Here is a 23408-nt window from a genome sequence, read left to right as displayed (position 1 = left end):
TTTTTATTGTGCTTGGCATGTCGCTTCCTCTGTTCTACACAGTAATTGGTCCATTGTCGGAGTGAACCCAACTAGACTGCTCTGTTGAATAATGTTATTGCTTTGCTTTTCAAAGGAACAACTCCTATCCTGGCACTTTGAAATGCCAGGCACACAGGCGTGAAAATAAATACATACAATTTGTTCAGGCAATTGGAATAGCTGCTGAAGAAAACCCAATAATAAGGCAGGATTTGTCATTTCAATTTTAGCCGACTGATTCTTCATGGGAAAAAAAAAACCAGACTGTTTCATTTGGATGAAACTGAAATATAAAAATAATTAACTTGTACTATCTGTTTAAAAAAAACAACCGGTTTCATTTTTTCAATGAGTTTCTCAGATTCTCTTTTTTTCCTGCCTGTTCTGCTTTGTTAAATTCCAATTAGGGGGAAGAAATGAACGGGTAAAGCTACCATGCTCTGTAGTGCTGCAAGAATATGAGGCTGATTGTTTTCATAGCTGTCAGTAACACGCGTACAGCCTTTGAACACCAGCTCTACCACTGAGTGAGCCTGGGCCATTTCCAATGGGGCTGATTCTTACCATCAGATCCTGGACTTGGGATTTCCGCTAGACTAAGCAAGAACAGAATCTAGATATGAATCTCTTTCTGTCTCTACAAACTGCAGGCAGGGGCACTGGAACAGTTTGTACAGTGGGGGTGCTGAGAGCCATTGAACCAAACTGTAAACTCTGTATATAATGGAAACCAGTTCAACCCAGGGGGTGTGGCAGCATCCCCAGCATTCCTAGTTCCAGCACCTATGACTGCAGGAACTATTCATAATCTGGTTGTAATCTAAACTAAATCTAACCAGATTAAATTTTGGGCTAGGGTGACTTTAATGTTTTGGAGAAGGATGCTGAGATGACTCTATGAAGTCACCATCGCAATCCCCAAGACTGGTCTTTGTGCCTTGCAAAGCCCGTGACTTTGTGGCTGTCGTTAAATGTCAATGTTAATTGGAGTCTCTCACTCAAGTGACTGCAACCTTCAAAAATATAAACTAATCTCTAGGGCTGAAAATCTGAGACAGGGGTTTTCCCCCACACTTAAAAATCACAGGACTCCAGCACCTTTTTGAACTTTAACTCTAAGGACCCTGGATTGTGTCCAGTGATCTAAGCTAGAGATACACAGCATAAAGTGAAAACATTTATTAGAATAATGAATAGGTTGTTGGCTAGGTCCTGAAGATACAGTAGTGTTTCCTGTATAGTCAATTCTCTTGTAAAACTGTGTCTATTTGGACACATTGAAACTCCAGAGTTTACCTTGAGCTACCCCTGTCCCTTTTCACTAGTACCAGGTCGGAACTCCTTTGAGGCTCCTTCTGCCAGCTTTCCCAAGAATGAGCTAACATCTATAGCCTTTCCCTTTCCTGTGGAATGGCTCCCAAACAGCACACTTGCTCACAGGCCTACTCTCAAAGGGGGAACAAGACCTGCCTTTCATTTCTTGCTTTGCTCTCAGTCTAGTCACATGATCAGCCACATGATCCTTCCGGAGACAACAGCTCCCCAAACCCAAGCCTTAAAGGTCTGAGGCCTCAAAACAAGCATGCAGGGCCTGTCCTTCGAGAGCCAGCACACAGCATTGTAGGGGCATGCACGATACACAAGTTCCTCAGAGTGGGGGAGCTGGTAAACTCTGTGGGTTTAGGGATGGGAGAACTGGAGAGTCCCATGACTCTCCCTGTCTCTGCTGGGGCATGCTGCGGCCTGAGGATACAAGCTTCTCATACCCAGCCTCCCTACACATCCACACTAGAGTCAAGGACAATCAGACCACAAATAATCATTATAATAATAATTACAGACAAGGTTCAGTGGGTCTTCGGGGGTGAAAGTACACATTGCAGAAAGACTTGTGAAATCTCCTGTCGGTGGGGTACATTCTTTCTTTAAAGGGATATATCAGAAGAACAACTCAATTTTGTCCCATGGTGGACTTTAGTCTAGGCTACATCGCTTCCCCTTGTCCAACCCACCTTTACTCCCCTTCTTGAGCCTACATTCCATCTGTAGCCTTCATTGATTGACTGACTGATTATAAATACTGATGGAAAAATGCAGCCACAGTTGTGCACAGCTATCTTCCTTGAGACACTTGCGTTTAAGCCACCAGTTCAGATTGTCTGTCCTTTTTAAAGCTGCAAGAAAATCTGAATCTGAATCAAGAGAATTGTATGAAACCAAGTCATTCCTTACAGTTCACTCTTTAGACTTCAAGTCGGTCTTTTTCCCTATGAGTGTTGCATCATAGAGGAATTGAGCAATTAAATTTGTCGGGTTTATTAGTAGTTGTTTTTATTAAGCATTACAAAAATATTGCTTGTCTCTCCCGCTCTCCTCTCCACACTCCAGTCAACGCAGAAAGCCCAGAATGCCCCTGGGACTGGAGGAAAATGTTGATGAGGTGCTTTAAAACTGGCACTTCAAAAAATAATGAAGAAACCAGCTATATTTAATTGCTTCTCTCTGCTCTGAGATAAATATGGCCCACTCTTGCTGTATTAACAAACCTCACACTCATCTGCATTTTTTGTTCTTCTTGTCCTGCTTGCCATATTAGTAGGGCTGGATTGTCTCTCAACCTTGCATTGAAGGGGGAAGGGGCAAGGGCCAGATCCTCAAAGGTATTTAGAGATGTACATGGATGTTAGGAGCCTAACTACGTTTGAGGGATCTGAGCCAATGAGCCTTCCTTCCTTTCTTCCCCTTGGTGACCCTGTACAAGAGCCAGGGACAATCACAGTCTATGCATTTAGGGGATCATAGAGACTGCTACCCTGTGCACCCTCTGAGGCATGCATTGCCCCAGAGGGGATGAAGAAGAAATAGAAGAGACCATGGCTGGGTGCAGTGCCACTGTATGTCCTTAAAGGGTGGCGCATGAGCCATTCCTCCCTGAGGCACAAACCCTCTTTGAGCTCCCCCTGGCCCAGTGCTTCTCCACAGTACCTCCACTTCCTGGCGGTGGCTCATCAGCACAGTCTAGCCCTATGTATTGATCGCACTGCTTCCGTTGCTCTGTGTCGTCTCTCGCACGCTCTCTTTCTTTAGAGGTTTTATTTTGTTAACTCTGAAAAGAATTCTGTTTAAAAGAAAATAAAAGCAAAGCCATCTTAATAGAGCCACCAGCTTCCTAACCACCTCCCAGCCCTTTGGTTCTAGGCACTTGAGTTATAAATATCTAGGAGCAAGAGCGCAGAAGAATGTTCTATAAATGTTGTAAACGGAGCTCTGAGACATGCCCTGGTTTGGGGGTCAATGAGATCAATAATGGCCTAGAACCTTTCTCTGTGTGTAGCTCGTTATGGTATGGAATCAAGTAATAATAAGAAAAATAAAAATACCCCTGAACTTTCATGTCTCTGAGCCATGAAAAAGTTTCTTAATGCACACCCTGCCTTCAAAGTGCTTTCTGTGATCATCTTTTGCCAGCGGGGTAGCAGCGGCTAACTGTAAAGTCTGACATGATACATTTGCCACTGAGTATAAAAGGGGAAAAGGGAAGAATCACTAAGATGTGAAAAGCCGGATTCTGATCTCACAACCATTGGAATCAATCAGGAGCAGTCAACAGTCACACCCATGTAAAACTGGTGTGAGCAGATCAGAATCAGGACCAATGGCTACAACTTATAGTCATACGGTCATAATCATTGATTTTTAAGGCCACCAGATCATCTTGTCTGACCTCACTGGCCACCTACACCACCCCAGCACCTGCACACTAAACCCCACAACAGAAATGAGACCAAAGCGTTACAGCCTACAGGAGACCAGACTGTTAACGTGCCATCGGCAGACAATAGAAGGGACTGAAGTGCACTGGTCACCTAGGCCCCTGTAATGGCACAGAAATGATTAAGTGAGATCTACCCAGATAAATCTGGCAAGTGACCTGCACCCACAAATAGCAGAGGAAGGCAAAAAACTGCAGAAGGTCACCACCAGTCTGACCTGGGGTAAAATTCCTTCCTGATCCCACATAGAGCGATGATAGTTCTGTAAGTGGGTAACATCTCAAATCAAAAGCTCAGGAGGAAACTCATTATTTATTAACACTATTTATTTGCCAACCTATTGATTTAAATGGGAGTTAAGTGCCTAAATACTTTTGAACATCTGGGCATGACAGTGCCTTCTACCACGAGTAGCAGTCCTCTCAAAATCAATCAGACTGCTCGTGATAGTGTGAACAGTGACCAGGATTAAGTATCTGAAGGACTGGGGCCTATATGTAAATAAATGCAGCAATAAATAAATATGGAAAGGCATGGCATAGCAATGGAGTGGGCAAGGGGACTACTGAGTACATAGATGATACAAATACATAGGCTAGACCCTCAGCTGCTGTGAATAATTGGTGTACGGCCCTGGCGGGGGGAGGGGAGTTGTCAATGGAACGCCACTGATTTACACGAGCTGAGGATTTGGACTCATGAAATCAGCAAATGCCTTGAGAGTGGGATTTGTGTATGCGTGCATTTAAAAATCGATAGAATTAACATCACTGTTTTGTATTTTGTTTTGTTTCATTTTTAGAGCAGGGAGGGGCTGATTCAGTAAAGCACTGAAGCACGTGCCTAAATTTAAGCAGGGGTCATCTCGTTGAAGTCAATAGGACTATTCATACTCTTAAGGTTACGCTTGTTAAATTGGAGCCTTAATTGGGGCAAGGGGAACAGCAGAAAGGGGATGAGTTAATAGGAGACAAATAGTGAAGGAGACTTTGTGGGATGCTCTAATAGAGTGGAAGAGTGGCCCAATGGTTAGGGGGCTAGCCTGAGGCTCAGGAGATTGGCATCAATTCCCTGCTCTGCCCCTACCTTCCTGTGTGACCTTGGGCAACTCGCTTTGTCTCTCTGCACTTCAGTTTCCCACCTGTAAATCAGAGATAATAGCTCAGTTAACACTAACAGCAGTGTGTAGAGTATATAGAGTGCACCCCCCCCCCCCAACCAGATCAGGTATAAATAGCAGTGTAGGCGGCGAGGCACTGCTTAGGTGAGTAGGGTAAAACATGCCAGAACCTCAGGATATATACATGGCCTTCTACATACCCACGCAGTACCTCCCATGTCTCCACTGCCACAGGGAAAGCCTCTGACAGTGTGGAAAGGCTCTGGTAGTGAGGAACTGCCAGTGTCTTTCTCCGCTGCCTCTCCCCTGCCAGAGCCTTTCGCTGCCGCTTGTAGCCACCCCTCCGCAATATGAACATAGATTGCGTTTCACTGTGGCATGTAGCTACACATACCCTTCATGCCACTATCAATATAGACAAGGCCTCACAGCAGTGCTGTGAGGATAAATACATTAAAGTTATGGGCCTCTCATTCACTATGGTAATTGGGGCCATATATGTACCTAAGGTAGATAGAATAGAAGCTAATGGAGAATGTGGACTTTTTCACGGGTTTTATGAACCATCCTTTAGCATTTAATGGAAGATTATAGCCCTGCTATAGAATTCTATGGGAGAAATTGAAAAACCCAGTAGAAAGATCCCACTCTCTATTAAAGCGTTTGAATGTCTAGAATAATTCGTACATTTCTATTTCTCTGACATTTCTATAGCACACCACTGGTTCATCCCCATTAAATTGGATAGGATTTTTCCTTAAGAACATGCTAGGCTGGAAAGAGAAGCGGGAGGGGAATGAAAGGGAGGTGATGGATGGAAAAAGAAGGGGCCGACGAGGGAGGGAAAGCTGAAAGAGGGTATAAAGGTCAAGGAGAGTAAGGCACAGGCCAGACAACAATTGGCAGTTGGAGAGGGGTGAAGGAGGCCAGACAAATGGCCAATAGCACAAGCATTCATCTTGCTTCATTTAAATGCTGCTGAAGCTCCAGTTAGTGAGATGGGGCCATTCATCTGCAGGAGAATGGAATTCTATTTTCCCTACTTCAAGATGATTTTGTTTTCCTTTTTATCTTGCATGTGTTGTCAGCCCAAGCTTTGTAGTGGTGCAAACTCATCTTTCCTAGAGGCATGATGTTGCCAGTGAGAAGCACCCGGCAATACGCAGTAATTAAAGCCTTTGTAGGCCATGCATATTTTAATTATTACTTGTTTTAATGTCAAAAGCCTGCCCACATGAGACAGAGTCTTACGTTCCATGAGGGCCTGAAATAAGGGCCAACACATTCCTTTATAGCCCCAAATATTAAACAGACATTAATTTGTTTTGAGCCTAGTATTCTTTAGATGCATATAAATCAAATGGTATAATGGAAAAAAAACCTCCTCCATATGTTGGAAAGCTGAAACAAGGCACTAACGCTAAGTGATAAAAAGTGGCGGCTGCAATAAAAGTTGATTAAAGTATTAGTTTAGCATTATGCAGAATACAACTGTATTTCATCTTTGTTAAAGCAAAGCAAGGATTGGTTTCCACTGGTGAGGCCTCTGGGTTTCAGCTGTATTCCCTGTAGGACTCCTAAAGTTCTCAGGTTCCGACTTACACAATGGCAAAGTCTAAGCATAGTCAAGTTTTTCATCAGTGAGAAGGAAGTTAAATAACACTTGACTACAGTAGACAAAACAAGACTATGCATAGACTAACTGGAAACATCTAGAGTTTAAAATGACCTGATAGAGAAGAAGAAAAAAAATCAAAGTCGTCCCAGGAATGAAATATTCCTTCCCTGTGCTTCCTGTTCTCTTTGTTATGCTAACCAAGGTAGGATTAGATTTCCACTGGCAAAAGAAATAATATTTGTAGATTTTGTGTGTGTGTGTGTGTATGCGGGAAGTGGAATGGAGAGATTTAGGACTTCTTTTCCAAACTCTATTCACAAGTACAATTATAATTACTGTTTTGTATTGTTGAATACCCCATAGGCCCCAGCTGAGATTGGGGTGCAGTTGTGATAGGTGATGTACAAACACATAGTGAGAGACAGTCCTTGCTTCAAAGAGTTTATGGTCTAAATAGACAACACAGATAAAGAGTGAGAGAAGAAAGATCAGATCAGTGGGTAATGTTGGGAATAGAATTCAGGTCTACTGAGTCCTAGTACAGTGCCATATCTGCTGGTGTGCAATGCTTGAGCCCAGAGTTGTTATCAGAAGGAAAAAGTCTGCTTTTCTGTATTCTGAACATTGGTCAGGTTAACATCTGTCACTAGTTCCATGAACCCTTTTTGTTAGTATGAGGAGACACAGTCCAAGCAACCGTTTATGTACAGGAGACCTCAAACAAGTTGTATTTCTTTGGATACTCATCTGCAGTGGCTAGGAGGAAGGGGTAAGAGGGAGCTTTTCATAAATCCACCAAGCTTTTCAGAGTGCTTCAAAAACACATAGAGAATTGTCCTGGACTCTCAGCCCTGGGAGCTACGGCTGCCCATGCTAACTCTCTAGGAAAAGTCATAAGGGACTTTCAGTGGAAAGTAGGCACTTAACCTGCCTAGGCATTTTTGAAAATCCCACTAGGTGTCTATCTGCACCTTTAGGTAACTCAATACTTCTGTAAATCTGGCCCTGAGAACTAGAGAAGAGGGAAGTAACGCCTGTAACTATATTGCTTCTGGGGTGTTGCTTCTGGGCTGCCTCAAAGTTTAGTATTTTCTGCTGCTCCAGCTGCCTCTGGGGTGCTATTCATTTAGAACATGGGCTGGATCTTGTAATTAAGGGACTGAGACCACAGTTTTCAAACTCAGCTGTCTAAATCCATGTATGGTTCAAAATACGTGACCTGGTTTGCAGAGGCGTTGAAGTCAATAAGAGATGTGCGAGTTCGGCACCATCCAAAATCAGATCACTGAGTTAGGGGCCTAAATATGGATTTTGGGACATAATTTTAAACATCTAATTCTGAAATTTTGGCCTTGACTTCTAACTACCCTCCACTATCCTCTGAGCTCACCTGCCATAGGATCACCCGCATCCCTCTGCTGTGATGAACCTCGCTAGCCCTTCCGTGTCCTTTTCCAGCTTTCTTTCATTTTCGTTTAATGTACTTATTTATTTAGCACTATTGAGTGAATCTTGCACCAGTAAGGTATAAGCTGCATGGAGGCAGCATACAGTCTAAGTCAGCACAGTGCAGAGTGATGTGTAACAAAGTATAACAGAGCCATGGTGGGCAGGATGAGGAGCTTGGCTGCAAAGACTGTGGAAAGTTGAAGCTAGTGAAGGAATTCAAGAATTGGGGAGACAAGGTCACAGCACCGGGCCAGTAACTTTGTCAGCTGCAACTTGAATGCAGAGGTGGTGAAAGCAAAAATCCAGCAAACATTTTTAAATGTCTAGAAAAGGTCCCAAAGTGAACCTCAGTTGTTCTGTGTGTGTGTGTGGAGAGGAGGGGGTAAAGGGGCCTCTTTTTGATCTTCTCTTGACCCATTTTGCACACCTCTAACTTGTACCGATCCACATGTAACACCATGTAATATGTAACCTGCCTGTCTGAAAGAAGGTTAGTACACATTCTTGTACACAATGGAAATTCCACCTGAAATTAGGAACAAAAGACTGTAAAAAAGACAACATAGGAACTTTAAGTCCCTTAGTCCTATAGTAACATTTCAGCAGGTATTTGCCAACTGACCCTGCCTGTAAACATTTGAAATATCACTTCTATTGTGAATGGTATTTCTCAAGCAGGAAATCTAAATGTTGTGCTTCGGTGACCTTAGCATTCTGTAGCCTGTGTTTGAAGAGCAGACAGGGAAGTAGCCAGGCATGTTGCTGAGTGGCTGTCACCTGTTTCTCGAGATGCCAGCAGCTAGTTAAGTAGATCCTCAGGGTTCGAGTGTAGCAGCAAACTGGGGTAAATGTTTAACTTGAATCTTTGGAGTTTGTGGCTTTCGCCTTTCCTTATTAACCCAGCGTGGGGTTTTTTTCTTTACAGTTGTACAACTGCAAACACACAGATACCTCAGGGGCACTTGATATAAGTTGCTTATGGAAGAATGATCAAAGGTAAGGTGCTTTATGTTTTATATTCCTATCATTTCTATCAATGGGGAGATGCTTCAAGTTTCCATGTTGGCTTTTTCTAGCGGGGCAGCAGAGCATGTAGAAAATAATATCAATATTGTGTCAGGTAGAAACAGGAGAACATCCAACTAGGGTTTCAGAATGAAGGAAAATTTTATGTTGCTCTGATGATATTTTCTACCTTTTGGGCCAGTTGACCCATATACTTTTAAGTTGTGCCATGATGTTGTCAGAAAGATCTCACTTGCAAAGCAAAAGTGACAGCAAGAAATGCAGCTCAGAGTTGTGAATTTTTGTCCTTGAGATTGTGTGGCTAGAGCTGGGAATTTTCTGACAATTTTTTTTTCTGAAAATGCTGATTCATTGAAACCAAAACTGATCGCAAAACACTTGACTCAAACAATTGAAACTTTCTGGTTTGAAAATGTCAAACAGGGTGTTTTGACAAAATTGAAACTTTTCAAACCAATTTTTTTTTTTAGTTGAAATGACTTTTTCTTTCAGAATTTTAGTAAATTTACACTAGAAAATTTTAAAAGAAAAGGTTTGAAATGGAATGAAGCATTTAAAAATTATTGAAACAAAAGATACTGATTCTTCTGAATTGTTTCACCCGCCCCATCCCCCGCTCCACTCCTTTGGTTAATGAAAATTTTCAAGATTAAAACTTTTCATCAGAATTTGGAATGGGAACAATTTCAAAAGGTCAAATATTCTCACGGGATGGGAAAACCCCACTTCCCACCCAGCCCTATTTGTGTCCTGGAAGTCCTTTGGCTGCTTACATGTTTTTAAAGCAGGTCACTGAATAGACCAAACTGTTTTCATACTAATTCCATTTATATCATATTAGGATTTAAAGTGAGTAGTGACAATGAACTCTTCAAAGGTCAGACTAGATCATCACAGTGGTCTCTTCTTGCCTATGATCTGTGGAAAATCCTAATCTAGATTTCACACACACATATGCACAGATTTATCCTGCCTCCATTTCCCTGTTCACCAGACTGGATACACTGTATCTTCCTCTCTCTCTGTTTTGCACTATTGTCTTAACAGATCTCCCCGTTCAAAGAGATAGCCTTATTGTTTCTGTTGTATTAAGGTCTAAGGGTTTCATCAGCCCCTTTGAAAAGCTCAGTATAGCCTAATTATTCTACTCTCTCCAGATGATTGTGTCCTTGCATTTTATTCCCTTCTATGTCTTTGTAGATGTGGGAAGAAGGTTCTTTGTGAGGGAAGCCAGCTGTTGATTCATCTGCGCAATATACACAGGGCTAGAATGCCATTCTAACCCAATGCAGCTATGAGCTTGATTTTTGGCGCAGTACAGGCATTCGCTTTGTATTGTCAGTGTGTATGGTATAGAGCAGCTCAGAGTGAGTGCCTGGCTAAGAGGGCTCACATGCTGAGCTCTGCCTTTATGTTCGTTGACGGGGTTTTAAATGGGGAAGGATTCAGAGGGATCTTTGCCAAAATTAAGTGCACAAAGAAAATTCAGGTAATAACTAAAGGGCTGGAGTTTTGTTTTGTTAAGTTTTAACGGAAGGCAATTTTAAAAGAAATTAAAGGTATAATGGAGGCATTGTCTATTCAATTGTCTCTAGAATCTATTGTAAATATTAGATAAGATCTGGTGCTTATTTATAATAATGATATTACCATAAAGTTGTTTGAAAACAACTAATTAATATTAATTGAGGAAGAACCAGATTCTTCCACTTTGACTCACATTGCATAGCAATTTACTCCATGAGTAGTACTATTGGTTGAATGGGGTAAGTAATGAATTTTTTGGATGGGGAAACTGAGGCACAGGGGCAGCATCAAATGACTGGGACAAATTCACACAGCCAGTCAGGGGCAAGTTAAGAACAGAACTCAGCCTCTAATTCTTACCATTAGACAGTCTCTCATTCCTGATTTACACAGCCTTCAAATAGGGGTGAGGAAGAAATCTCCCTCTCCCCACCCCCAAGTCTAACATTGTACACTCAGGTATGTGCTGGATTATGGAGTTACCTTTTTCTTAAACAATTGGGCTCTGCTCGTGGGAAGATTATTATTATGATTTATTGATATGACAGCGGCACCCGCACCTTGCTAAGCCCTGTCCACACACAGAAGAGATAGATTATTGGTCTGACCGTATCTCGTCGGGATAGGGACTAAGTTCCTACATTCCTAGGAATCAAAACCAGAGGGCAGAGACAGTCCTTTTGTTCTGTTTGTACAGTATCTGGCACAATGGAGTCCTAGGCCATGACTGTGGCTCCGAAGTGCTACAGTAATGTAAATATATAAATAATGACTAGTAATTTTTAGTTGCTTTGAGAATATGGTAAGCAAAGGTTCACAAGCGCATTATATAATATAAGAGTGACACATTGCAATAAGCACCAGGAGCCATGAAGTTTCACCATTTTCACATGCCTTGGAGGCAAATTATAAATGACAGTTTAGGAGCTATTTATGCATATCTCGCTCCTGTAAACATAAAAAATGTTACCATTGGTGGGGGTGGGGAGAGAAAAATCACTCTGGTCTCATTCACCCTCAGCCATCCTAGGTGCACTGACTTGTTTTTCTGTGCTTGCAAGACGGAAAGTACCACTGTGACAAAGTCCAGGATCTAGTTTGGGCTGGACAGAAAATTGCCCTGATCAATGCAAAGGAATGCAGCCTACGCAGTGAGGAATGGGATTTCATGCCAGTCCCTGCTCTGATCGCTGCTTGTAGTTTAGTTAGCAGGAAGAATTGTCATGATCCTGGGGAGAGGGTAATGTGCAGTTGCTATGGTGAATAACAGCTGTTGGCAGGATTCTGAGACTCCTGCACTGAATAGCATTGAAATGAACGGGAGTACTTCGGGGTAGGAAGCATGATCTGATAGGAGAGAGAATCTGGCCCAAGTGAAGGAAGAAGTCTGAATCTGGCCCATAAGAAGGAGAAAAGTAAATGTGGAATGACATTAATTTTCAAGTTTCAGAGTAGCAGCCGTGTTAGTCTGTATTCGCAAAAAGAAAAGGAGTACTTGTGGCACCTTAGAGACTAACCAATTTATTTGAGCATAAGCTTTCGTGAGCTACAGCTCACTTCATCTCAAATAAATTGGTTAGTCTCTAAGGTGCCACAAGTACTCCTTTTCTTTTTATTAATTTTCAAGAAGCTCATGGATTTAGCTTGTTCCTAGTCTGTTCACGAAATAAGTATAAAGACAATTGCAGAGTTACGGCCAATAAAATGGCACCTGTTGTAAAGTAGCTGAAGTCAGATGTTGCAATCTGCCGAGAGGTTACAAAATCAGAACAGGTTCTCTGGAAGAGTGTGAGACTTGGCAAAAGGATAAGGAACTTTCCATCTATTCAAACATACCCTAGGGCTGTACAGGCTAAAGTGCCTTATTATTTGTCAGGTGCTTGATATTTGAGACGAGTCAGTCTATTTCCTGGTGTTTTTGTGCAATCTGGCAATTCAACAAAGCACGTGAGCATGTGCTGAACATTAAGGAGGGAGGCCTAGCTACTAAAATACACACAGACAATGGGACGTCACACCTGCTCACGTGATTTGCTGGACGGACGGCGCAGCAGAACGCCAAGGAACAGATGGGTTATTCAGAACTTGAATTTCCATCCAGACCCTTAAGCGTGTCATTTCTCCGGGTCAGTGGAGAGACAACAGAAGGGCATTGTGGGGAATTTTGCACTGCTGCTGCCTGGACTGTACTAGGTTTGTGAGGAACAATTAACGCTTTGTGCTTGTAGGCCCTGTGTACATGAGGGAATTTTAGAAAAGCATTCCCACTGGGGCCAGCCCCAGCTCAGCTTTACCAGTGGGTGCCATAGTATAGACAATAAGAACGGCCCTACTGGGTCAGACCAAAGATCCATCTAGCCCAGAACCCTGTCTTCAGACAGCGGCCAGTGCCAGGTGCCCCAGAGGGAATTAACAGAACAGGTAATCATTGAGTGATCCATCCCCTGTCGCCCATTCCCAGCTTCTGGCAAACAGAGGCTAGGGACACCATCCCTGCCCATCCTGGCTAATAGCTCCCTTAATGTGTGGTCTTTTATATTGCTGCTGAATAAGTGGAATTCACACAGCGTTAAAACCACAAGCATGGAGGGTGACATTCTCCAGCACCATTAATTCATCATGGCTCATTGGCATTCATTTGACTAATAGGAGGAGAAAATTAAACAACTCCTTCTTTACATGTGTCAAGTGTCTCACATCTCACATGCTCTGCAGCCCATAATTCCATTGGATAATAGCATTTTGCAGTGGTGAAATATTAAAATAAAATAATACCACTCCAAAATGTCAGGGTTTCTTTTACAGGAAATCTATTGATGTTAAAATAAATAGAATTATATTCATTTTCATTTTTTTAAATGAAAAGAGGATTTATCCAGTTTCTACAATATGCTTAAGGATTTATAGCACATGATCACATGCAGATTTATTAGGGCATAAGGAGTTGGCATACGGCATCCTCTGGATAAAGCTGCTCAGTGCTGCTTTGTCTGGACAATGAGGATTTTTCATCTTAATCATTATTCCTGGGACCATATGTGGCCCTGCATTTTACAGAGCTGTTTTAGTTTTATTACATAAAAGGGGTGGGTGAGCACTTCTTGCTGGTACATTTTGCTAGAGACAGCGGGAAGAATGATCTTGTAGTGAAGTCATTGGGCTGTGACTCTGTACAGCTGGGTTCAAAAACTATTGCACTAACAATTTTGCAAAATGTTTTCATTGTTCATCACAATGTTCCAGCTGAAAGCACTCTCATTCTTAAGGTGAAAGCATTACAGAGAACACAAGGAGCAAAAGAACCTACACACATGCTAAAAAGCTTACCAGGGGTCACTCCGCTCCAGCCTTGGGGCCCAGTAGCTATCAATCATTCATAACCCACAACTGGGTTCTCCCTGTGGTTACCAGTTCATAACTGTGTCAAATTCAGAATCAGAACAACCATGAATAGTTCAGTCTTTCCTCTATGCAGCTTGGGCCTTTGATCTTGGCCTCACATAACAAGTGATCAGCAGACAATGGCTCTCTCCTCTGGGTGTAGTTTCAAAAGGCTGGGTTTTTGCATAACTGGAAGTGGGGAATTTGCATTTACCTCCCCATAGATCTTCCCCAAGAAAACCACTTAATACATTTTGTTCCCAAGGTCCATTCTTGTCTGGCACATTGTTCAATACAGTCCTTTGACCCCTCAGGTCTCACATCTGTCTCATCTCCCCCCTTGAAAGGTTACATAAAATTCAGGACAACAATAATACATAAACCAGTCATTTAATGTAACAGATCCCCAAAACACTTAATTCACGAGGGTCTCCCAAGAATATGGCAGTAAATTGCCATATCTTTCCCACCTCCCTCCGAAAGAAGTGGGTGTAACTAGGATGATTGACCGACATCATAATGGAACCCATTGACTTATTTCATGGAAAGGATCATAGAATCATAGAATATCAGGGTTGGAAGGGACCTCAGGAGGTCATCTAGTCCAACCCCCTGCTCAAAGCAGGACCAATCCCCAACTAAATCATACCAGCTGGGGCTTTGTCAAGCCTGACCTTAAAAACCTCTAAGGAAGGAGATTCCACCACCTCCCTAGATAACGCATTCCAGTGTTTCACCACCCTCCTAGTGAAAAAGTTTTTCCTAATAGCCAACCTAAACCTCCCCCACTGCAACTTGAGACCATTACTCCTCGTTCTGTCATCTGCTACTACTGAGAACAGTCTAGATCCATCCTCTTTGGAATCCCCTTTCAGGTAGTTGAAAGCAGCTATCAAATCCCCCCTCATTCTTCTCTTCCACAGACTAAACAATCCCAGTTCCCTCAGCCTCTCCTCATAAATCATGTGTTCCAGTCTCTTAATCATTTTTGTTGCCCTCCTTTGGACATTTTCCAATTTTTCCACATCCTTCTTGTAGTGTGGGGCCCAAAACTGGACACAGTACTCCAGATGAGGCCTCACCAATGTCGAACAGAGGGGAACGATCACGTCCCTCAATCTGCTGGCAATGCCCCTACATATACATCCCATTCTTCTGTCCTAAGTGCAGGACTCTGCACTTGTCCTTGTTGAACCTCATCAGATTTCTTTTGGCCCAATCCTCTAATTTGTCTAGGTCCCTCTGTATCCTATCCCTACCCTCCAGCGTATCTACCTCTCCTCCCAGTTTAGTGTCATCTGCAAACTTGCTGAGGGTGTAATCCACACCATCCTCCAGATCATTAATGAAGATATTGAACAAAACCAGCCCCAGAACCGACCCTTGAGGCACTCCACTTGATACCAGCTGCCAACTAGACATGGAGCCATTGATCACTACCCATTGAGCCTGACAATCTAGCCAGCTTTCTACCCACCTTATAGTCCATTCATCCAGCCCATACTTCTTTAACTTGCTGGCAAGAATATTGTGGGAGACCATGTCAAAAGCTTTGCTAAAGTCAAGGAACAACACGTCCACTGCTTTCCCCTCATCCACAGAGCCAGTTATCTTGTCATAGAAGGCAATTAGATTAGTCAGACATGACTTGCCCTTGGTGAATCCATGCTGACTGTTCCTGATCACTTTCCTCTCCTCTAAGTGCTTCAGAATTGATTCCTTGAGGACCTGCTCCATGATTTTTCCGGGGACTGAGGTGAGGCTGTAGTTCCCAGGATCCTCCTTCTTCCCTTTTTTAAAGATGGGCACTACATTAGCCTTTTTCCAGTCGTCTGGGACCTCCCCTGATCGCCATGAGTTTTCAAAGATAATGGCCAATAGCTCTGCAATCACATCTGCCAACTCCTTTAGCACTCTCGGATGCAGCGCATCCAGTCCCATGGACTTGTGCTCGTCCAGCTTTTCTAAATAGTTCCGAACCACTTCTTTCTCCACAGAGGGCTGGTCACCTCCTCCCCATGCTGTGCTGCCCAGTGCAGTAGTCTGGGAGCTGGCCTTGTTCGTGAAGACAGAGGCAAAAAGAGCATTGAGTACATTAGCTTTTTGTACATCCTGTGTCACTAGGTTGCCTCCCTCATTCAGTAAGGGGCCCACACTTTCCTTGACTTTCTTCTTGTTGCTAACATATCTGAAGAAACCGTTCTTGTTACTCTTAACATCTCTTGCTAGCTGCAACTCCAGGTGTGATTTGGCCTTCCTGATTTCACTCCTGCATGCCCGAGCAATATTTTTGTACTCTTCCCTGGTCATTTGTCCAATCTTCCACTTCTTGTAAGCTTCTTTTTTGTATTTAAGATCAGCAAGGATTTCACTGTTAAGCCAAGCTGGTCGCCTGCCATATTTACTATTCTTTCTACACATCGGGATGGTTTGTCCCTGTAACCTCAATAAGGATTCTTTAAAATATAGCCAGCTCTCCTGGACTCCTTTCCCCCTCATGTTATTCTCCCAGGGGATCCTGCCCATCAGTTCCCTGAGGTTGTCAAAATCTGCTTTTCTGAAGTCCAGGGTCCGTATTCTGCTGCTATCCTTTCTTCCTTGTGTCAGGATCCTGAACTCGACCATCTCATGGTCACTGCCCCCCCAGGTTCCCATCCACTTTTGCTTCCCCTACTAATTCTTCCCGGTTTGTGAGCAGCAGGTCAAGAAGAGCTTTGCCGCTAGCTGGTTCCTCCAGCACTTGCACCAGGAAATTATCCCTTACACTTTCCAAAAACTTCCTGGATTGTCTGTGCACTGCTGTATTGCTCTCCCAGCAGATATCAGGGTGATTGAAGTCTCCCATGAGAACCAGGGCCTGCGATCTAGTAACTTCCGTTAGTTGCCGGAAGAAAGCCTTGTCCACCTCATCCCCCTGGTCCGGTGGTCTATAGCAGACTCCCACCACGACATCACCCTTGTTGCTCACGCTTCTAAACTTAATCCAGAGACTCCCAGGTTTTTCTGCAGTTTCATAGCGGAGCTCTGAGCAGTCATACTGCTCCCTTACATACAATGCAACTCCCCCACCTTTTCTGCCCTGCCTGTCCTTCCTGAACAGTTTATATCCATCCATGACAGTACTCCAGTCATGTGAGTTATCCCACCAAGTCTCTGTTATTCCAATCACATCATAATTCGTTGACTGTGCCAGGACTTCCAGTTCTCCCTGCTTGTTTGCCAGGCTTCTTGCATTTGTGTATAGGCACTTGAGATAACTTGCTGTTTGTCCTGCTTTCTTAGTATGAGGCAGGAGCCCTCCTCTCTCACACACTCATGCTCATGCTTCCTCCCGGTATCCCACTTCCCCACTTACCTCAGGGCTTTGGTCTTCTTCCCCCGGTGAACCTAGTTTAAAGCCCTCCACACTAGGTTAGTCCCTGGATGGCAAAGGTTTATTCCCTGGATGCCGATTCTGCCATGATCTTTCATAATTTCGCATTTCAACTGTTCAGATAATAAGCATTCTGGTAGCAAGCCAGCATACAGCCTTCAGAAATCCATACTGAGTGGTTTGACATCTGTCTGTGGAACCTATGGGACAGAGCTCTGACATGCCCTTTCTTATGCCTGGTACCCCAAAACCTTTGGCTGAGAACTTGAGACCTGGTCCTCCCACTCCCATCCGGTTTCTCGGGCGTGTGTGTGGTGTCCCTGCATCCTTCAAGGGGTTGGCTGCATCAGTGATGGGTTGAGGTTCTCCATCACAAACAACATTTTTTGGACCAAAGGGAGAAATAAAGTAAAGCTGGCTCCCCGTGAAGCAGCTTTCAACCAGGCACTACTTTTAACAGCAGAGGGTTTGGGCAAGAGAGATTATTTAAACCTCCCTGTAGCGGGGCAGTCACCCTGCTCTGGCTCAGCAAGGGTTAAAAGCCAGCCTGTGGAGAGGGCTGGGGCTGAGAGCCAATCAGAAAAGGCCGGGAGGCAGCCAATCAGGGCCAGACTGGGCCCTATAAAAGAGCTGCTGAGCCAGAAGGCAGGGAGTCTCTCTTTAGCTGTGGAGAGAGAAGGACCTGGCATAATACATAAGCCGTTCACTTAAGTTTACATATCTTTGGTGTCCATTTCTCCCAAGGATATGACAGGAGAGGGAACAAAGGGCACTCGTTGGAGTCAATGAAAAGATGGGCTTCAATGAGCCCTGGGTTAAATCCCATTGACCTTGCAAATTCTCCCCTCTGTTGGCAATTGATTCAACTCTCATTGTGCCACAGGAGTTGGATCAGCTTTTGGTTTTCTTGAGAGGAATTGGTCTCTTGAGATGTCAGATAGTGAAGTTTATCAAACCATTTCATACCAGTCAGAGCTTGGCAAGTCTACGAAAGCTCTGGAGCAATGGAAAATAGGAAAATCAAACACAGATTAGACAGGGCCAACTCAACTGTATTCTGCAATCTAGTCTTCTGAATTGTATATATTTACCTTTTAATAATGATCCTTGCCAAGCACACAGGCCTGGCTTGATAACACCTGTTCAAGGAGATAGTATTTATATTTTGAACATGAGTAGCAGGCACTTATTAGGAGGCACCATACATTTTTATGAGACTTCATTTGATAACCCAAATCAATTTCCATCACTAAGCAAACAAAGCATTATATTATTCCTATATTCTGAAACATAAAGTAAATAACACACAAAGCAGCAAACTGCAGATAAGATTAAATCACAAGCTTTTTGAAAGTCATTCTAATCTACAGCGTACAAAACTCTGGCACAGGGATGAATGATAATGGCTTTCCAGAATCACATGATCTTGATCTCCAAAATTATGCTCCGTTATCCTTAGGGAGCTCAGGCTCTTTTCCACGACTAGTTTTTATCTATCATGTTTAACCTGTAGAGGGGTGTGTGTGAGTATGACTGGAAAACTTTTGTCCCCTTTGACACGCTCAGAGAACCACGTTTTTAAAGTAGAGATTATATATATTAAAAAAAATCTTACTCTGCTATGCATAATACTGCACTTTGTCAAACACAAAGACACAGAAGTTGCCAAATTAAAATAAGGAACTCTATTGGAGACCTGGAGAAATCCAGTCCTTTAAATAAACTTCTCCATTAGAATTTAGGATTCTTTTTTAAAATAAGACACTGTATTCCTTTTCATGCCTTTTAGACAGGGTTTTCCTTCTGGCCACATGTGAATATATTCTAAATAAAAATAAATTCAGAGAAAATGAGAATTATATCTAGGTCTTAATTTTCAACTGGGCCTTAGCTGACTTCCATTTTTGCAGGATAAATTTTGCTCCTGGAAATAATCATACTCATATTTGTTGTGGGCACAGACAGACAGCTGAATATGCAACTTCTAATATTTCTTACTGTGATGAACTGTGGGCACGAAAAAGCAGGATCAACTAATTATTCGCTGTCACAAAAAAATTACACCTATAGAAATGGCGGCTGACTTGATACTCAACAGGAAAATCTGAAGCTCCTTTGAATGTTAGAAGTCCATTTTCCAGCTATCTACATATTAAGAAGAAATTAAGGTGCCAATCCTGATGTACTTCAACGGGAGTTTTGCCCCAAATGCAGGACTGGGTCCCCAAACTACACAGTTTGTTCAACTTAGTCACTCTCTGCAGTGAATCCCATTAGATAAAGGAAAGGAGTACTTGTGGCACCTTAGAGACTAACCAATTTATTTGAGCATAAGCTTTCGTGAGCTACAGCTCACTTCATCGGATGCATACTGTGGAAAGTATAGAAGATCTTTTTATACACACAAATTGGTTAGTCTCTAAGGTGCCACAAGTACTCCTTTTCTTTTTGCGAATACAGACTAACACGGCTGTTACTCTGAAACCCATTAGATAAAGGGGAGAAAACATAATCAACATTTTTATAACAAAGACATTTCTTAACTAATATTAACAGGATGAAGAAAAAGAAAAATATTTTATTTTATTTTGCATAGGATCTTTCAGAAGTGACAAAAGAAGTGGCTAGTTTGGCCATGTCACTGGAAAAAAAATATAATTTGGGACATTTTCCCCATTTTATTCCTGCAGCAAGCTGCATTTGCTGCTAGGATTAAAGATGTTTAATTGAAGATCAAAAGACCCCCCAGCATATTTGTTTTCAGGTACAAAATCATACGAAACTTATATCTGGAAAAAGTTTTTTCTTCTTCTCAGATTTAGAAGAATGAGATACTCCTGATTACGATGAAGGAACAACACAAAGCAATAAACAGCCTAACAAAATGGACTTTGCTTGTGTGTTTAAGATTAAGGCTAAAGCAGGTGTGTTTTAAAACTAACAATAAGTGACGTTAACTAGGATGAGAAGCTTGCAGAATTTTCTTAGTATCAGCTTGTTGTTTCATCTTCAAGGTCACACTGCTCCAGGCTGAAAAGAGACCTACATTTTCTGAACAATCCTGTGTTTTATTTGTCTTTGCTCATGCAGGGCTTTTGTGGTGCTGAATGGATAGCGCCCACTCAAACACAACACTTAGGTCCCTCTCTTTATCTTAATGAGGCCCAGTATAAGAGTAACTGAACTTTGTGCTTGTTAAACAATAATGACTATTCAGCCTATTAAACGGCGCCAGAGGGATGAAAACAGAATACATCTCTATTCGTACCGATCCTGACATTCAGCTCTATCTTTCAGATGACATGCAAAACTGATATCCTGAGCACATGTGGCCAATAAAGCTTCCAGGCAATTTTCTGAAAGAAAAGTTGTTAAAACAGTCCCCCCAATCCAAAGTCTATCTTGGGTAACTGCATTCTGCTGACCTCAGTTCCTGTCACTCAGTTTAATTTATTATCATATTAATTATTATTGATTATGTATATTATAGTAGTGCTTAAGGGCACCAATCCTGGATTGGGGTCCCATTGTACAACTGTACAAACATGTAGCAATGACATGGTCCCCACCCCAGATTGCTTACAATCTAATTAGCAGCCTAACTTTGTATCCTAAACTGCTGAATGGTGATATCGGATACAGTTAAACAACTACCGCATTCCACCAAAGAGCATAAAATGATAAAGTGATAAAGTGAACTCCATTTGTGGTTTATATTTTAGATTGTAAAGTTTGTGACTAAGCTTTGGAATGAAAGGTGCTGAAGAATGCTGTTATTATGAATGTTCAGCCATGCAAAATAATAACCTCACTGTAAGGAGCTAAATTGTGGCTAACCCTGGTGTGGGAGTATGGGAAGGGAAGCATAGGTCCTCCTGAGTTTAAGAGCTCCTGCTGACTAGCACCCCCAACAGTACGGATCACCCAAAAGGTGTGCGTGGGGGCAGGGGGAGAGCATGTCTCTGCCCAAGTACTCTCTGGTTAGTGGAGTTGGCTGGATGCAGAAGGAGCATACACTGAAGTCCTTGAAGAAGTGTAGAAGAGGCTGCAGTCCCCTCTGTGCACTGGTGAGCTCTGGAAGACACTGGGGGAGATGTCAGAGCACAGCTCCCACGGAAAGTCAACATGACTTGTGCTCCTTAGCTCCCTTGGGCACATTGGAGAAAATCTCCCCCATGTCTCCCTGAGAACTGATGCCTCTTGGGACCTCAGGAGTTGGCTACGGGGTTTGTCAGGGTTGGCTTCTGTCTGTTTATCAGATATCACATTTGAATTCTCTTCCCAACAATTAAATGTTTCTAATGTACTGTTCCTGAGCAGGTGCTAAAGCCAGACTGACCTGTGTCAGCTGATAGAGCGATACAGGATCTAAAATACAGAACTACAGGAAGTGGGGAGGAGGGTTCCAGTGTCAATCTACTAGAATAAACCCAAATCCTCAATAGTGGCTGAATTTATTCAAACAATCCCATTGTCTTTCCAAGGCTAATGCAAATGAATACTGTGTTAGCAAAGTGAATTAAGAGGGATTCCATGTCAATGAACATATATAATGTCCCAGCCCAGGAGAGTAACATTTAATTGACGAATGGCTTTATGTCTACAGAGTATTTATAACAAAGAGTTAAGGTCAGCTTTACATGGTTGTACTATCTAGCTGTTTGGTTGTTTGAGAAAGCTGTTGCTTTGCAGGCAAGAAAGAATAAGAGTAAATTCATTACGCTGTGACACATTTCTTTATCCCCTGAATAAAGCCAACTTGATAGCCACAAAGTTGTCATCTGTATTTAGATACATATATTAATTTACTCAAGTATAACATAGATACTGGGTTTTTTTAAAGCAGATATTTTAAAGCAGTTATTGTTCAACTTCTTAGCCATCTGATGTTAAGAGAGATTAACTATTAATACCTGCTTGGTAAGCTATGTAAAATGAATAAGGGGTCAACCTATATCTCATATAAATCATTAGGTGTCTTTCTACTGATTTCAATCAGACCTAGATTTAAGTATCCCCATTACGATAATACAGGGATCGGCAACCTTTGGCATGCGGCCTGTCAGGGAAATCTGCTGGTGGGCCGGGCCAGTTTGTTTACCTGCAGCATCGGCAGGTTCGGCTGATCGCAGCTCCCACTGGCTGAAGTTCACCGCTCCAGACCAATGGGGGCTGCGGGAAGCGGTGAGGACCAAGGGATGTGCTGGCCGCCACTTCCCGCAGCCCCCATTGGCCTGGAACGGCGAACCCTGGCCAATGGGAGTTGCAATCGGCCAAACCTGCGGACGCTGCAGATAAACAAACTCTCCTGGCAGGCCAGCGGCTTTCCCTGATGGGCTGTGTGCCAAAGGTTGCTGACCCCTGCGGTAATATAGGAGCACCTCAGAAATATTAATTAACTGTATCCTCACAAAACACCTTGGAGATAGAGTTATGCTATTATTCCTATTTCACAGCAGGGGAATAGAGAATGGGAGCTTGCTCAATGTCCTACTGTGGTACAGCCAATGTTTGAACCCAGCTCACACCAGTCCCAGTCCAGTCCCTTAACCAATTCCAGTCTTATTTCCATAGAAAGGTTCATTAAGGCAGTGGAAATAGCATGCAGCAGGTCAAGTGCAAGACCCTGCAGGAGAAGGGCCTGGGACTACAAGGGTGGTAGGCGTCTACATCACCACCAGAAGCTCAGGCAAGGGTCCTCCTGCGGGTCTCTGTGAAGCTAGGCACTGCAGGAAGTATCGTCCAGCACGGCCTGAGTGGCGGTCTGTTGCAGCCCACTGATTGGGCTGTGCTGGTATATAACCCAGGAAGCTTTCACAAGGAGAAGTCTGAGCAATGATGCAGACCACCTGCTTGCTTGCACTCCAGATCTTGTCTTGCTGCACACCCTAGACCCCAGATCCTGATCCCAATTCATCCCTGACTCCACTACTCAGCTCCTGACTGCAACTTGGTAACTGACCCATGTCTGCTGCCCATGGCCCAGCACTGAGCGGTAACGTGGGGTGCTCTTGGAGAACAAGCTGGTGGTGGAAGTCTGATGTACAAGACACATTAAAAAGAACAAAAGAATTATTCAAAGAGGTTGAGGAAGCAGATCATGATAACGAGACACTCAAA

General features: G+C 43.0%; 1 protein-coding gene across 1 annotated transcript in view; it reads left to right on the top strand.

Moving 5' to 3' along the window:
* Positions 1–8838: 8838 nt before the first annotated feature.
* The window catches only part of KCNJ16 (potassium inwardly rectifying channel subfamily J member 16), a 48365-nt gene continuing 33795 nt past the window's right edge, over positions 8839–23408 (top strand). Inside the window, exon 1 of the mRNA XM_037914602.1 lies at positions 8839–8977. The gene's annotated coding sequence lies outside the window, so the exon portion shown is untranslated. The remainder of the gene's footprint in view (positions 8978–23408) is intronic.

This window comes from Chelonia mydas, chromosome 14, assembly GCF_015237465.2.
Source record: "Chelonia mydas isolate rCheMyd1 chromosome 14, rCheMyd1.pri.v2, whole genome shotgun sequence".
NCBI lineage: Eukaryota > Metazoa > Chordata > Testudines > Cheloniidae > Chelonia > Chelonia mydas.
Note: the sequence above shows the minus strand (reverse complement) of the source record. Positions and strands in the feature narration are given on the sequence as shown.